At 38.0% G+C, this 16,743-nt stretch overlaps 2 non-coding genes across 2 annotated transcripts; both read left to right on the top strand.

Annotated features, from left to right (window-relative positions):
* Positions 1-667: 667 nt before the first annotated feature.
* On the top strand, positions 668-739 carry TRNAM-CAU (transfer RNA methionine (anticodon CAU)). The gene has a single exon. It is a non-coding gene; the product is annotated as a tRNA-Met (tRNA).
* A 4,027-nt stretch (positions 740-4,766) lies between these two features.
* On the top strand, positions 4,767-4,838 carry TRNAM-CAU (transfer RNA methionine (anticodon CAU)). The gene has a single exon. It is a non-coding gene; the product is annotated as a tRNA-Met (tRNA).
* The last annotated feature ends 11,905 nt before the right edge of the window (positions 4,839-16,743 follow it).

The following is a 16,743-nucleotide window of genomic DNA, read 5'->3' as shown; positions in this document are numbered from 1 at the left end:
TAAATGAAGGAAAGGAGATGTAGATAATGGTAAAAAAAAATTGACTAAGATGAAGTCAAAGAATACCTACATTTGCCTGCCGACTACATTGACGAGCATGATTATTAGAATTACAAACCTTAGGAAGAGACTGAATTATTATTTTCCGTATTTGTTACCGAGAAAAAATAATGTCTATGAAACTGATGGTGATGTGTACATTCCTAATTAAACAGTCCATAAAAGAATGCCCAAGTAAAATTAAAAATTCGAATTCGTCCAATTTCTCGTCATTTCACAATAAACTCATCCCAAAAACAATTAGCTGTTAGAATGAAACATTCGTATTGCTAAAATGTAGGTGCGAATAGTTGATATGATTAAATTTTGTGAGGATTAAATGGATTGGCACCTGTAAAATAAGTCGTGTCATACATTGAAAAAGGCCTCAGGCTGCGAAACCAAATCAATAAGAGGTGAAATGGAGTGGAGGGCAATATCAAACGGACGGCACGCCTCTGAAAACGTGATAACAAGGTCTCAGGGCCTCATTCTACCTTAATTGAGCGTAAATTGCAACGATAGGACGTGTAAATGATAGTGAGAAAACAGAAATAAAATATTCGAGCAGTAAGCGAAGGGCCTGTACAATTTTAATACTGTAAAAATGCTCCCACGTGACAACGTAAGCAGAGTGGCGCAGTGGAAGCGTGCTGGGCCCATAACCCAGAGGTCCGTGGATCGAAACCATGCTCTGCTAACTTTTTTTATCCTCGTATATATTGTCCATTAGCGCGGTTCAAGCCGGAAAATTTAAATTTTTGCCGTCCTCAGGAAATCAATGTTTTCACACAAACTTATATTGGGTAAATCTATCGTCAGGGTATATTACCCTTCTGTAATTTTCCCTGCCTTATAATTTAAAAATAAGCCTACTTATTTGGCTTCACCCTACTATCTCCCTGTATTAAATTTCAATTACACCTATTTCCATATTTGATCACCAAATGAATCCCACAAATCACCTAATTAGAATATCTGTTTTATTAAGGAGCCTTTCTATAGAAGTACAACTTTGATTAAATTTTATGACTTAAAACGAAAAACGGGAAAGAATAATGTAAATAATATTATGTAAATTTCTGCATTATCTAGATGCACTCACTCGCAATTACGTGGCTATATTTGTGCATTTAAATTAATCGCTTCTGGACACAATAAAGCAGAGCTTTTTTTATCTCTATCACTCAAATGAAGGTCTAGTAATGTAATTGATTTTTTGCGTCAGAGCATTTTTTATGGCAGCTCTCAGTTTACTTTTTTCTAATTTTATATCCTAAGAATAGTTTGGAATTATTCAACGTTTTTTTAACGCTCTTCTTTTAACACCTAAATAATTTTCAAATTTAGCTCTTTGCTAATCGTTATTCGATCTTTTTCCCCTAATAAATGTTTTTGAACAAATTAATGGCCTTCCCATCTTAGGTTAGGCGGAGGGTGTTAAGCCACCAGTCGCAATTAAGAAAAGAAAGAAACCGCATGCAAAAGCCACAAATTTATACAATCCACAAACAAAACTTGGCATACATTCATGCAAGAATACTTACAACCCACACGCATGCAAACACTCATACTACCAACTAACATACACCATAAAAAAACCATAAACACAGTAATCAACCCGAAGGTCGGTTTAGTAGGTGATGGTAGATCACCCAGTACTAAGCCCAATACGGCGTGTGAAAATCCACACATCAGGGTAGGGGGGCCAGTTCCTTTCCCCGTGCCGGTTATGGTTCCCCAGGAGGACCTGGCACCCGAAAAATTACTTTAGTTTTGATGGAGCTGCAGGTGCCCAGAGTGCCTTGGCTAGAAATCGAACCTGGGTACCTCTGGTCAGCAATCCACCGCTCTACCCACTGGACTACCGCACCCCATACGTTCAACTACAAATACGCCTAATATCCTTGCAATGTTTAATTTTGTTCCGACTCGTAAGTTAAATTTTTTTAATATTTCTATACATTTTAATAGTGACTGCGGTTTCTTACTATTATGATTCCTGATTGTTCGGGTAAATAATGAGTATTTGTATCTGTCTGTACTGGAATCTATCTCTCTTATTCTATCTTTGTGGTCTGATCTCCTTAAGTATTGCAGAGGTAGTTCTCGGGCTGGACTGCGTGAGAGACATTTTTGGCTCAACGTTTCTCTCCCGTTGCAGGGAGCGTCTTCAGGAGCCAAGTGACTTCGCTCCTGAAGACGCTCCCTGCAACGGGAGAGAAACGTTGAGCCAAAAATGTCTCTCACGCAGTCCAGCCCGAGAACTACCTCTGCATCTCTCAACAGCTGCGAAAGCCTACGATCCTTAAGTATTGTGGGGTCATTATAATTCCTTAAGTGTCATCGTTAAACTCGTTTGTTCTGAACCTTTCTAAAAGTCTCACTTGCTTTCTTCGTTTCTCAAGGGGCTCCCAGCCTAAATCCCTTAAGAGACCTGTCACACTTGTGGTCTTATCATAACAATCTTTAACGAATCTGGTGGATTTTCTCTGGACTTCATTTAATTCTTTTTGCCAAATTTTCTCCCATGGATCCCAAATACTTGCGGCCACATAAAATACAGCAAAATAAAGGAAAATCACAGAAGAATGAGAAAGCGGTACAGCTAATTTAATGAGTAAAATACGAGATTCTCGCACAGAATATAATTGGGTAAAGTGCAATACTTATTTGTTTTTGAAAGAGAATTTATGTTAAGTTTAACTTAAGGAAAGACTTCGCAGGAATAATTTCAACGAACAAATTCTCATGGAAAACGTTTGTAAATTGGATAATCCATAAGACGTGTGAATAACCGCGTCCTCAAAATAAAACGCCTTATTTTGAGCTCAAGATTTACTCAAAGGCTCCACCATTAACTCAAATATTTCAAACGAATTAATCTCCCTCATTAAAATGGCAGTTAATGAAAATTATTTCAGTTTCAACAAAAATGTTTACATCCAAGCAGATGGTTTAGCTCTGGGTTCTCCACTTTCCCCCTTCCTAGTATAATCTACCTAAGTAGTGTGGGGCCATTATAATTCCTTTACTGTCACTGTTAAACTCGTTTGTTCTGAAACTTTGTAAAAGTCTAAGTCTCGCTTCTTCTCTTCGCATCGCAAGTGGCTCCCAGCCAATGAGACCCGTCACACTTGTGTTTTTATCATTACAGTTTTTAATGAATCTAATTTACCTTAGGCCAATATATTATTACTTTAAAAAAGGTACATAGGAGTTGTGGGTGTTAAGGTAGGCTAACGACAGCTGAGATAACTCGCACCATTAGGGAATGGTGGGTAATTTTGTAAAGGCTATTATAATCAGGGAAATAAGGCACGGAGGGAATCTGGCGCCGGCATTAAGGTATTTTTGTATTAACAGATTGACATGTACACATAAAATATCCTATACTCTTGATTTAATCTGAAATAATTCCCGCCGCTTCGATAGCAAATAGAACATTCTTACATCGTTCTAATACAATTTATTCGGCTCTTTCAGAACCATAGAACTGTGGAGGAAAAACCTTTTCCGGTATAAAACGGTCAAGCCTCTCAGGGCAGGTGCCCAGAGAGGCTTGCCCGTGAATCGAACCCGGGCCCTCCGGGCAGTAGTCCAACGCTCCGCCCCTGGACTACCGCGACCCTAAAAGGCGTTAATGAATATTTAGCTGAACTCTTGTCATTCAAATTTCATTTCATTTAGGAGTGCTAGGCTGGGTCTTGTTATTTTTAAAGGCTAATACCCATGCCCAACTTATACTAGAAATTACTCAATTCTTTTCTTCTTGCTTATTAGTGCAAGGAAGGTGATTTTGCCGCAAAATTGAATTCATCATTTTAATTTTTGGCGAAAAAATTTCCACACGTCTGTAGTTTAAGGCCGTTAGCCTGCGTATTCCGGAAATACCACGCGGCCCGACTTTATTATAGAAGGACAAGTTTGGAGCTGATTCCATCCACTCTGCTCGACGGCTGGAGGTGCGGTAGCATAGTAATTATTGGCTACCCTTCCCATATTACGCCACCATGACCGACACGCCTGGCTGGATAATTGCACCAAACCAGGCTAAACTTGCCTAAATTTGTGTTGAGTCAGCCACAGAAATCAACGCTTCTTTCCCGTTACTTTAGCGAGCATTAATGTTTGAATATCATCCATTTGGAAGACTCAATTGTAACTGTCCATGTCGCTAAAGAAAAAGCAAAGGGAAATTATGTCTCTGAAAATTGATGGTGCGATGTACACTGCTATTTTAAAACAAATTCAACCCCAAAATTATACCTAAGTAAACTTAAGTTTATGTGTTCGTCAAGTGTGTGCAACTTTTGGTAGTTAAAAAAGAAATCAATCCCGAAATAAAACATATCGTTGATAACGTAAACCTTAGCTCGTCCTACTAAGATTGGTGTACGATTATAACAAACATTTGATTTGTTAAAACGTTTTAAGATCAATTGGACTGACACCTGAACTAGTCGAGTCAGACATTGAAAAAGGCCTCAGACCGCGTAACCGAATCAATAAGAGGTGAAATGGAGTGGAGGGCAATATCAAACGGACGGCACGCCTCTGAAAAGGTGATAACAAGGTCTCAGGGCCTCATCCTACCTTAATTGAGCTTATATTGCAACGATAGGACGTATAAGTGATAGTGAGAAAACAGAAGTAAAATATTCGAGCAGTAAGCGAAGGGCGTGTACGATTCTAATACTGTAAAAATGCTCCCACGTGATAGCGTAAGCAGAGTGGCGCAGTGGAAGCGTGCTGGGCCCATAACCCAGAGGTCCGTGGATCGAAACCACGCTCTGCTAACTTTTTTCCCTCCTCATATTTATTATACATATATTATAGTTGGGAGAGAATATTTTAATTTCTGCCGTCGTGATGAATTTCATTTTTTTGTCCAAATTTTCTTTTTTTCTCAAACTTAAGACCTCAAAGGTCCATGGCATAATTGCCCACCCGTTTTTTAATTATAAAATAAGCACTCTCTTCTCTATCTCGCGAAGTTTTTGTCCAAGCTATGAAAACATAAGTTCATAGAAGAATGCGTACAGGATGAACCAATTGTTTAAAAAAAGAGGTGAATTCAAATTTGTCTAACAGAAGTATAGTAACGACATTATTTTTGGCGTCGGCCAATTTTTCATAACAGTCCATAATCTAAGTTATTTTTATTACATATGATAAGCATATCATTCAATTATCTTAGTTTTTTAAGAGTCTTCTTCTATGTTCCTATATTATTTTCCAAGGTCACTGTAACTAATCTATATTCTACCATTTCCCGCTTGCTCCCCTGACAAATGTTTTTCAACAAATTAATGACCTTCATATGAATAAATCGTAAATAAAACGACAAATGCCATATATATACAATAAGCTCGAACAAGTATGATAACTAACATTACTAAACAGGGTGAAAAGATATTTCCACGCTGTACGAAATTATACTCCATGTAAAATTTTAAGCTAAGCAGCCTTAATCAGCGTCCCTCTCATCAATTACCGCCTCCTCTCAAGGCTTTTTTTCCTGGCGAAGTTATTTTCCTATGTCTACCCTATTTTTGCCGCCTTAACCCTAATGTTATTCTGATCCCTTGTCGTTCGTGGGAAAAATGACATCTTAAATTTATCTGTTCCACACTTTCTAATCTCTCTAATTTTATTAGCATGATCTCTGTCCTACCGTAGTACGTTGGGGGTTATAATAAATTTTTAACATCACTGCTCAAGAGACATCATTTAAATTTATACAAGTATTAAATCTGTAATTTAACCTTCGCTTCATTGAGTGATTCCCAGCCTAGCTGCTCTAATATTTTGGATACGCTACTAAGCTTATCATAACAACTTGGTACAAACCTATCTCCTCTACGCTGCACGCGATCCAATTCGGCAATTAATCCAACTTCGTGAGTATCCCATAATATACTTGCAGCATATTCTAAATGAGGTCTAACCAGCGAGACATAACATTCCTCTATGACCCTTTTCATCACATTTACCCAGTACCCTTAGAATAAATCCTAATTTTTATTAGCTTGTCCAATATGAAAATTTTATATTCAATTCACTTACGACAAAGAGATCAACCCGCATTACAAAAACATTCCATCTTCCCAAATACCGCACGGCTATACATGAAGAGTCATTCAGTATTTCATCCTGTAAACTATGGAACTGTTTGCCTAATAAAGTAAAATTATCCAGGAACAAATCCCAATTCAACAGTAACATGTTTGAATATCTGTCAACCACACTACCAAAATGACCTTATTACTGTTCTATCAGACTAAATATTTAACTATTGTTCTTTGTATTTATATGTATGCATTGTGCTATATGTTTCATTCAACTGATGTTAAATTGTCTTTTGTGACTGGTTTAATTACCTTATTATATGCATTATGTAAACCTGTTTCACTCCATAGGTTTCAAAACCTCATGCTACATGTATTATGCTCCAAGGGACTTCGCTCCCAGAGCAATAAAAATTGTTTATTTATTTATTTCTGTTTTCCGTGTATTTTTCACTCAGGAGAGATCGTGAGTGAGGGTAACGCCTAGGTATTCAATTGAGTCAACACATTCCATTTCGGTGGTCCCAATCTGCAGTAGGTGTTCGGGAGGGAATGGCTCTTTTTCCAAAAAATTATCACAACACACTTTTTTAAGTTTCTAAAGTTCTAATTGCAATGTGTCGCACCAGCGTTGTATAGCGTTTACGTCATCTGCTAAATATACTTTATCCTCAGGCTTACGGACATCTCCTTAAAACACTGCATCGTCCGCAAATAACTTGTCAGTTCTATCTTCGTTAGTTTTTCTCCTCCAGTTGTATGGTTTAACTCATTAACCATCATTCTCGAATACCTCATGCTCTTCTTTCTTTTATTCAAATTGAATTTTATCCCATACCTCATCATCTTCTAAAAGTGGAGCCTCGTCGTTTTTGCCTTGTATCTCGTTCCATTGCATTCTTTTCATATCCTTATATGCCCTGACTTTATGAGTACTTTTTACGTCACTCAAAAACGTATTTTTTTGGCCTTCCTCTCTCATTTCTTCATCCAAACAAGACTTCTTTATTTTCTTGAGGTTCAGGTTTCACACCCACGTTACAATGCAATGCTATAAATTAAGTTTTATTAATTAAAAATTGGCAATTTTCCACAAAATAAGATTTAATACGATCGGTTTCAATGTAACTACATCATCATTAGGTAACGGTCATCACATAAAGTCCAGGATATACGTATGCAAAATAGCAAGTAATGGGAGGTTAGTGGAAAAGAGGGGAACACCTGAAAACGCCTGAAACGTCTCCTTTAAGTCCAAACAAACACGTTTGTAAAAGATGTTCTAATTTCCAATTTCACATTTTTGTTTCCCAAGAAGATTTTTTCTAAATTTTAATACGTCTTCTTTGACAAGGGTATCTTTCATTTCACTGCAGAGGTGCATTTTTTTTATCTCTCGTAATTAGGTTCGCTATGCAGTTCTTCTACTTGCCATGTCCAATGCCTGTCACATTGATTTTCCAATTTATTTCACGAATTTTTAATGAAAACAAGTAATTTAACGGTACTAGTTTGTTACTTCTTTGCGTTCGTCACATGTTTTATGTAATCGCGGGAACCCCGCCCTCAATCCGCCGAATTGAGGAAATTCCAATCTGGGGAAAATTACTTCGCCTCGGAATGATGCCTCGGATCCTCAAGGAAGAGAGCCTAAAACGGTATTCCTCCGGCGTCGGTCGAGAAGGGTCGAATTGCACAAGAACCCGAAGGTGGATGAAATGCCCTCACCTCCACCCCCCATCTCCCACCCCCCATCACTCCCCACGCCCCCAACCCTCAACTCATTACTGAGATAGAGAGAGAAAGGGTGAGAGGGCGATGAATGGGACAGAGCGATGGAAAGCGACAGATAGCATCGACGCAGCGCCGGGATATTCGGTTAACGCCCGCGAGTTTCCATGCCTACTCGCATACATAAACGCACAAATCCCCATGGCAACCGCATTCTTTCGCTGACACACATACAGAGACAGAGTGGTTGGGCGAAGGAGTTTCGAGAGAAAGAAAGAAAGCTTCCAACCGTGCCTCTTACGATATGTGTGTATACATACATATATGTATGCCTTCTTGTGTGTGTCCGTGTTCGTATGTCTGCTCACTAGGTGTCGCCAGGACTAAAAAGAAAATTATCCTGGAACCATTTTAAATTTCGCAAAAAGATCTTCATTCCCTGATGTCCGAATATATATATATATATATATATATATATATATATATATATATATATATATATATATATATATGTATATATATATATATATATATATATATATATATATATATATATAGACTGAAGACGACAGCCGTGCTGTCGAAACGTCAAATAACAAATTGTGAGAGTCCTTTCTTTGTGTTTCTATATTCTAAAAATCTAAATCTGTGTCTTTACATATTTGTGCGTCGCCGAAGAGCGTTCCATTTCGAAGATATTTTATATATATACATTATCTCTGTCGAAATAAAAATACAAAAAAATATATATTATGTGTCTGTATAGTCTCGTAGGTTATAATAACCTACGAGGCGTTATACACGCGTAGTAAGAATTTTAAACCTCAGAGTACAAGAAAAAAATATTTCATATATACATTAATTGGTGCCTATTTAGGTAATTCGCAGGAGATTATATCAATAAGTGCAATCATGACACAGTTTCAGGCGTAAGATGGTGGAAATCCTTCACGATGAAAGAAGCCACCTTGATCTTTCACATGTAATTTTGTGATTACGACTTATGTTTCGATTACAGTGTAACATCTTTAACCAATGCAATAATTTCAGGGTGTAAAAATCATTCGCCTTGACCGGGATTCGAACCCGTATCCCTCGATGTCCAAGCGAGTGCTTTAGCCAGTTAAGCTATCGAAGCGAATGTTTTTTTCACTCTGAAACCGTTGCACTGAAATGCATATTAGCGGATGACTCCGCTAAAAGTCACTGTTGGGGGATCTCCCGCAGGTTCTTGGGAATTTTCAACCAACCTGAAGATTTTATGCTGTAGGAAAACCTGGGCCGTAATGAAAAAAATGCTATTTGGCAAATCAAGGTGTCTTCTTTCATCAAGTGTAATCATCGATTATTTAAATGAATAATACGGGATGCTAGTTTTCTTTAAATACGTACACGTGTTTCATTATTTTTTTCGAGCATATTTTTAGAATACTCTTAAAAGAATGTCGATGCAAGAAAAAAAATTTAGAAATAAAACATTCGTGTTGTGTAAACCAATTTAACAGGTGTCCAAGAGTCGTTATTCCATAATCACCGAGTTTATCAAGAAAATTGTTTCTTAATCACTGAGTCTATCCGGCTAAGCTGTATGCAGCCCCTCCCTTGTGTGTATTCACTCCCTGCCACACACCCTAGCGGTGGCTGGCGGGGTATGTAAATAAATCAAAATCACCTTTACTGATTTTTGCGGGCAATTCATGAAGTAGTAGGCGTATCGCTTTGATGCCCGCTGTATCCTGACAAGTTTAAATATATCTTCAATTTTGTCAAGCAGGAGACTTAAGCAAAAAAATTCCGAGAAATAGCATCAGAGGGTTTAACCTAATGAGCGTGGGAATGCGAAAAAAAGAGCAGGGTTATAAAATATGTCCTTAATTCGAATTTTTCGTCGGTGGTTTTCTTTGACCGCATTTAAAAGCGATATTTCTTATCCTGGTTCATTCACATAAATATTTCACATAAGGAAATAGGGTTATTCAGGGGCGGATATTTACGAGTGCTAATTACGATATGAAATATAACAGTCACCTACCTGAAACATGTAGTAAAAGAAAGAACAGCATATTAATGTAGAGCCATCTATATTCTTTGACACTAACGATACACTGAACTCCGGTAGTTCAGATAATATCATTAGTGAAATTACCGCAAAATTATCCATTCAATCGAAAATTAGTGTTGTTGGTGACGATTTGATAAAATAGGAGGGTGGTCTGAAAAGTTTCCGACCTAACAAAGATACAAGATATATTTTCCGAAATTTTCTGAAGTCGGAAACTTTTCACCACCCTCGTATTTTGAATAATAATTGATATATGATAGATAACTCTATTGGGTGAAGTGTATTAGAATTATTTTCACCCGTGAAGTAATTCACCACCAAATCACAGTACCCTGCAAGCCACCGCTGAGGTGTATGGCAGGGGATGATCCCAAACCAGATCATCCTAGAACCAAAATACTTCTTAAATATTTCCAATTTATGCAAGAGATTTAATCTGTAATTTAACCATCGTTCCGTGAGTGATTCCTAACCTAGATCCTCTAATGTTTTGGATACGCTACTCAGGTTATCATAACAAAGTTTTACAAATCTAACATCCTCTACGCTGCACCCGATCCGATTCGGCAATCAATCCAACTTCGTGAGGATCCCATAATATACTTGCAGCTTATTCTAAATGAGGCCTAACCAGCGAAAGAAAACATTTCTCCTTGAACTTTTCATCAAATTTACCCAGTGCTCGTCTAATAGATCCTAATTTTTTGTTAGCTTGTCCACATATTCCCCGTATGTGTTTCACCCAGGAGAGATCATGAGTGAGGATAACTCCTAAGTATTCAATCGAGTCCACACTGTCATTCGTCTACACGTAAAATATAGACCGCAAGCCTTTGCAAGTGCCTGGGGCTTTAGGACATAAGCATTCAATTAATAAATATTCAATAAAAAACCATACACACAGTAATCAACCCTAAGGTCGGTTTGGTAGGTGATGGTAGAGTTCACCCAGTACTAAGCCCGACGGAGTGTGAAATTCACACATCAGTGTATGGGGGCCAGTTCCTTTCCCACGTTTAGGCGCCGTGCAAAAATATGCCCTATATCAAAGTGTTTACCATTCTTTTCTTAACATCGTTACTCAACGTACTTGTCATCATCTCCCTCCTCCTTGTTAAAGTTTCTTCGCCTAATGTCCCTTCTTGTATCGCGACTACTACAAAATGCTGTGAATCAATTTTTTCTGTCTCCTTATGATTTCTTCCTCGTTAATTTTCTTTTCTGTCCACTTCACCTTCTCCACACCCACATCTCAAGGCCCACCAATCTAATACGCCTATCATCTTACCTCAACGACCAAGTTTCCGCGCCGTACATAATTAGCCTCCATATCTAAGTTTTTGCGAGTCTTTTCTTAACATCCTTACTCAACGTCCCTGTCATCAACTCCCTCCTCCTTGTGAAAGCCTCTTTGCCTAGCGCAATTCTTCTTCTTACGTCCCTACTACTTTGACCGTGTTGTTCCAAAACACAACCGAGAAACGTAAACTGTTCTACCTGCTCTAGTTTTTGCCCTCCTATTTTAATGTTAAGTTTAGCATTTTTCTTTCGAGAAAATCGCATAACCTCTGTTTGATTAATATTGATTTTCATCCCAAACCTGTCGCGCTAAAATTCCAATTCACTCAGCCATTCTTGCAACCCCTTGGCTGACTGATTAACGAAAGCTCGGTCATCAGCGGTGATAATGGGCAACCCTCCCTTACACCTCATCCTAACACTGCCCATCCGGACTTCCCGTTCCCCACCCGCACCTGAGCAGTCTGAGACATGTACAGGTTGCGAATTAGCCTCCTTTCCCTCCAATCTATTCCTATTTTCTGCAATATACTCATTAGTTTTTCCCAATTCACTCTTTCAACGCTTTTTCGAAATCTACGAAACAGGCAAATACCACCTGGTTTAATTTATATTCCTCTCGATTAATCATCTCATTACTGCAATGGCATCACGCGTACCTCTCCCCTTCCTAAACCCAAACTGATCATCCCCTAAGTAATCATTAGCCCTACTCTCTATCCTTTTGTTTATGATCCTGAGAACAACTTTAGCTGCGTGGGATATCAAACTTATTGTCCTATAGTCCTCACATGATGTAGCCTTTACCTTTTTCGGAATAGGAGCTAACACTGATCTCACAAAGTCCTCTGGCCAGATTCCTTCCTCATAGATACTGTGCATCAGCCCATTTAGCCTCTTCCTTCCACATTTTCCTAAACATTTCAGTAGTTCCGCAGGAATGTTATCCACCCCCACGGCCTTATTTATTTTCATCTCCCTTAATGCCCTTTCTATCTCACCGTCGAGTAAATATCGACCTAAGCTATCTTTATCTACGCATGTTCATTTTCTATGTCTAACCTTAAGTTACACACACACACACATATATAGATATATATATATATATATATATATATATATATATATATATATATATATATATATATATATGCTTTCGTAGACGTAACACAGAAGTGCCGAATAGTACAATACACAGTAACACACAATATAGAAACACAAAAAAAGAAGAACACTCACACGTTATTTCTTGATATTTCGACGGAAACAATCCGTCTTCCTCTGAAGATATAGAAGTAATGACTGCACTCCAGCAGTCATTACTTCTATATCTTCAGAGGAAGACGGATTGTTTCCGTCGAAATATCAAGAAATAACGTGTGAGTGTTCTTCTTTTTTTGTGTTTCTATATTGTGTGTTACTGTGTATTGTACTATATATATATATATATATATATATATATATATATATATATATATATATATAATGAAATAATAGGTGTGGCCTGGTAAATTTCAATTCAAATGTTTGAAGATAGATAGTAGAAGTTGCATTATTTCGTTATGGCTAGTTCAATGCAAGGCAAGAAGGAATTCTCGAATCTATCAGTGTTGCTGTGTGTATCTATCATAGCGTATCCTCTTGATCCAATCTAGCAAATAATGCTTGACCCTAATTATACCCTAGATGTCATCTTTAATCACGAGTGCCCTCTATCCTTATAATTTTCCAAGGTTTAATTTCAACAACCACAGTCATTCTATGACCGCCGATCATTTCATGATTCGATCGTCTGTTAAAGTTTCACCAAACAAAATAGAGGGTAACTATGTCTAATTGTTGCAATGATCATCATAATTCAAACAATAATTGAATGTTGGGAATGAGTCAACTGCTATAACTAATCGTAAATAAATGTTGATAAATCAAAGGCTGTAATTGTTGATCAAATTATTGAGGAACTACAAATTATTGGTGAAACAGGACTTAACTCTAGGTTCAATATTTCGTGACTCTGGGTTGTGATACCATCCTGATTACATCATTGAATACGGTGAGGCGAACAGTCAGAAATATAAAAAAAAGAAAGGCAGTTAACCTTTTAAAAAAATGGAAGAACAATAGTGTTCTTCCATATAAAATTTATTGGTCCGAAGCGTTTCACGGCGCCGACACCTGATTGTGCCGTAAAACGGTGAAACACGAGGGATACTGTTATATTTTTAAGGTAAAGATCGATTGTCCTTTTTTTCTGTCCTCGTTTTTGGAAGAAAATTATAAGTGTGAATGGCAGTGTATTCCGTTGTTCAATTTTTTCTCCTTGTATTTACTTCCAAACCCTTTTTGATACAGTAACTACCATTTGAATTTAACCCTCCAAAAAATCTCGTAATACAGTAGGAAAGATCATGTAAACGACATTAGGGAAATAAACTGTAAAACAGATATATTTAAGACGCCATTTTTTCCCACAAACGACAAGGGATCAGAATAACAATGCCCGACCGTACTAGAGGGGAAAGTAATCTGGTGTGCAATCACGACCTGCCACACACCCTAGCGGTGGCTTGCAGGATACTGTATAAAAACCTTGATGATGAAGACTTGCATCGGATTCTTAGACACTGAGGTAGTTGACAACAATCCGGCGGTGATTTTCGACCGCTTCGCCGCTGGATTGTCAATTGTCGTTGCCAAATTTTCAAACAGGCACAACAATGGCAAACTCTTGGGACAAACGAGAAAATTTACCGCTGGACACGCAAGCACGTGACCGGAGATGGGTGCTCATATCTTCTAGTGTGCATCGGCGTATGGTGACCTCGAGCTATTTCGTAGACAAACGAGTATTACATTCCGGACGACCCTCGTAAATTGTATATGTTACGACGAATGGCCTAATTTAGGTAAATGCCGACGATGTCTCCAACGGATCTGGACATTTACCTGGCACAATGTGGCTTGATGTCGTAAATATTAACTGTACGACAGACGGGGACTCGCCGTAAAAATTTTAAATGTTTGTTTTTTTGTTCTTACCTTATTTTTCTTGCGTCAAGCATTTAAGGTAGGTTTTGAATGGACCCAAATTACGTACCACCTACATTTCTCAGTGTCGTCTAACGAAGCACAGCCTGACACCCCACACTACAATAATTACTTAATAATTAATAATAATTCCTTCTTCTGAAGGAAAAAAGAACGTTCTATCAAGCACCATTGGTTACGCTGTTGGCATTCGCCAATTTCAACAGCCTGCACCGTGACAGAATCACTCGTTTACCTCAACGTGGAATGACTATATATATAGTATGCCCCACGCACCCATGACAAACTCCGAATTCTCACGACCGTCTGGGGGCACTAATGTGCTCGTCAAATCCGAACATTCAGCCCGACGGTACCGTTGAAACACACTTCGCGCATCGGAATTACCACTAATCCCGCCTCAAAGCGTAAGGGCTTTGGTGGATGAACGTGCACCAATGAGGCTGCTCTCTCACCCGAATACCCGAGAGCGGAATGCAGTCGTCCTCATGGCGACAAGCGAAAACAAAAACAACGGAAGGCGGCGCTGCGCAAATATATATTTCGAGGCCGTAGGCGTATCATAAAAACCTCTATTGAAATGGGGAGGGGGAGGGAGGGGGGGGGGACGGAAACTTTTACGAAAATGTGATGAAAGATAATTTAAAAACATTTTTTTCCCGTGGAATAAAGTTGAAATTCATGTCAAATTCGAAAAAAAATCGCACTATTCTGAAGGCACCCAAAACGAACGCATCTTGAAGCAGATAATTTTATCTTCGGGGGAAAGCAGGAATTCAGAAGTTATGTAGAGCTCTTAACTTAGACCATGGTGCGGTATAGGTGTAGATGAATAGGAGAAATGATAAGGTCACCTAAAACTGCCGGCATAACAGTAGGACGGTAAAAAATGCATCATAAAGAGAGAACAATCTTTCTTTGATGTAATAATGCAACTTATAAGAGATATATGTAATTATCAGAAGAGAAAAATTGATGGAAAATGAAAACTGCAATGATCTACTAGCCGGAATATGAAAGTTAACTATCGATCGCGGCTGGATTCGATACTTGATGATATAGCCACCGGATTAATCGATTCGACATTGATTGATTCCAATATATCGTTTGGACCTAAACAGTCCATTGTAGAGTTGTAAAAAAAATCTGCTCTCTTAGTAAAACTAAAATAAGGAACAAGGAAGATTATCTTCAAATTAACCTATGGCAACGTGCACTCAACAAGTGGAAGAGTTTTGCGTTAGAGAGGCCACTACTAGCCATAAAATAAGAAGCAGGGCGGGACATTCTCATATATTAGCGGAATATGAACTGAGAATTAGGACTTGTATTAGAAGGAACAACTAATAACAGCAAATAATAATACCTTAGAGATAAGGTGATTCATTTAAACTTAAAAATTGAAGAAACATATCAACAGAATTTAAGACATTGAATATAGGGGTACAAGGGTTGCTATTTATATCTTAAGATTTTAGAACACAAGTACTTTAGGCGCCATCTAACGTTTCCATCTGAAGGTTTTACCCTTTTAACGCTAACTTTCTTCAAAACATTTTGTCGTTTGATCATAACTTGTATTGTTCAGAGTGACTCGAAAATTTTGTCTCAGCGAAAAAATGGAGTTAACTCATGAACACTTTCGTGCGATGATTTTTCACGACTTACGACGTGGATTATCATGACAGGAGAGCATCAATCAACTTACTTCCACTTTTGGCGATAGAGCCCCATCCTTTGCCACTTTAAAACGCTAGTATAACGAATTCCATCATGGCCGCCGTTCGCTCGACGACGAAAGTCGTGAAGGTCGTCCAAAATCAGTTGTAACAGATGTTCAAACTCGTAGCAGGGATAAGATTGGAGGCGATGCAAATGTGAATGAACAAGAGTAAAGTCTACATTTACATAATACCCTGCTAGCCGCATGCATCGTTTGTTGAAGTTGATTCAATCACAGCACACGAAAATTCGCGGTAAAAATGGATGTATAGAAAAAATTCTATCATATTAAGTAATATCGAAAAATTAGGTCTAAATCATGGAGAAAGGACCAACTATACATTTACAGCATGACTACAGCGTCCAATGATTCTAGGATATTGATCACTTTCTTGCACCTCTGCAATTAATCGTTTCTACCTATGAGAGGTGTACGAAATATTTCTGCCCTGAAATTGAAGCGATTTATAAACTATTACTCTAAATATGAATTGACCAGGGCTGATCCCTCTATGATATTTCAGGAGTGCATTTTGACCAACGGCAAATTGAAAAAAATATAATAATATACAAGAATAATCAAAATGATCTCTGTATGCAAAGTAAAAAATGAAGACGTACCAATTTCTTCACTGCATCGTGCAAGTCACCGTAAGGGTGTATGGCAGGGAGTGATTCAACATCAAACAACACATTTTCCTTAGTTGTTAGCCACAAAAGAATGCGTAAAATACTGAAATAGTAAAGTAAATGCTGACTGCGTGAATATGA

The sequence above is a fragment of the Hetaerina americana genome, unplaced genomic scaffold (assembly GCF_022747635.1).
Source record: "Hetaerina americana unplaced genomic scaffold, ioHetAmer1.1.p SCAF_7, whole genome shotgun sequence".
Lineage (NCBI taxonomy): Eukaryota > Metazoa > Arthropoda > Insecta > Odonata > Calopterygidae > Hetaerina > Hetaerina americana.
Note: the sequence above shows the minus strand (reverse complement) of the source record. Positions and strands in the feature narration are given on the sequence as shown.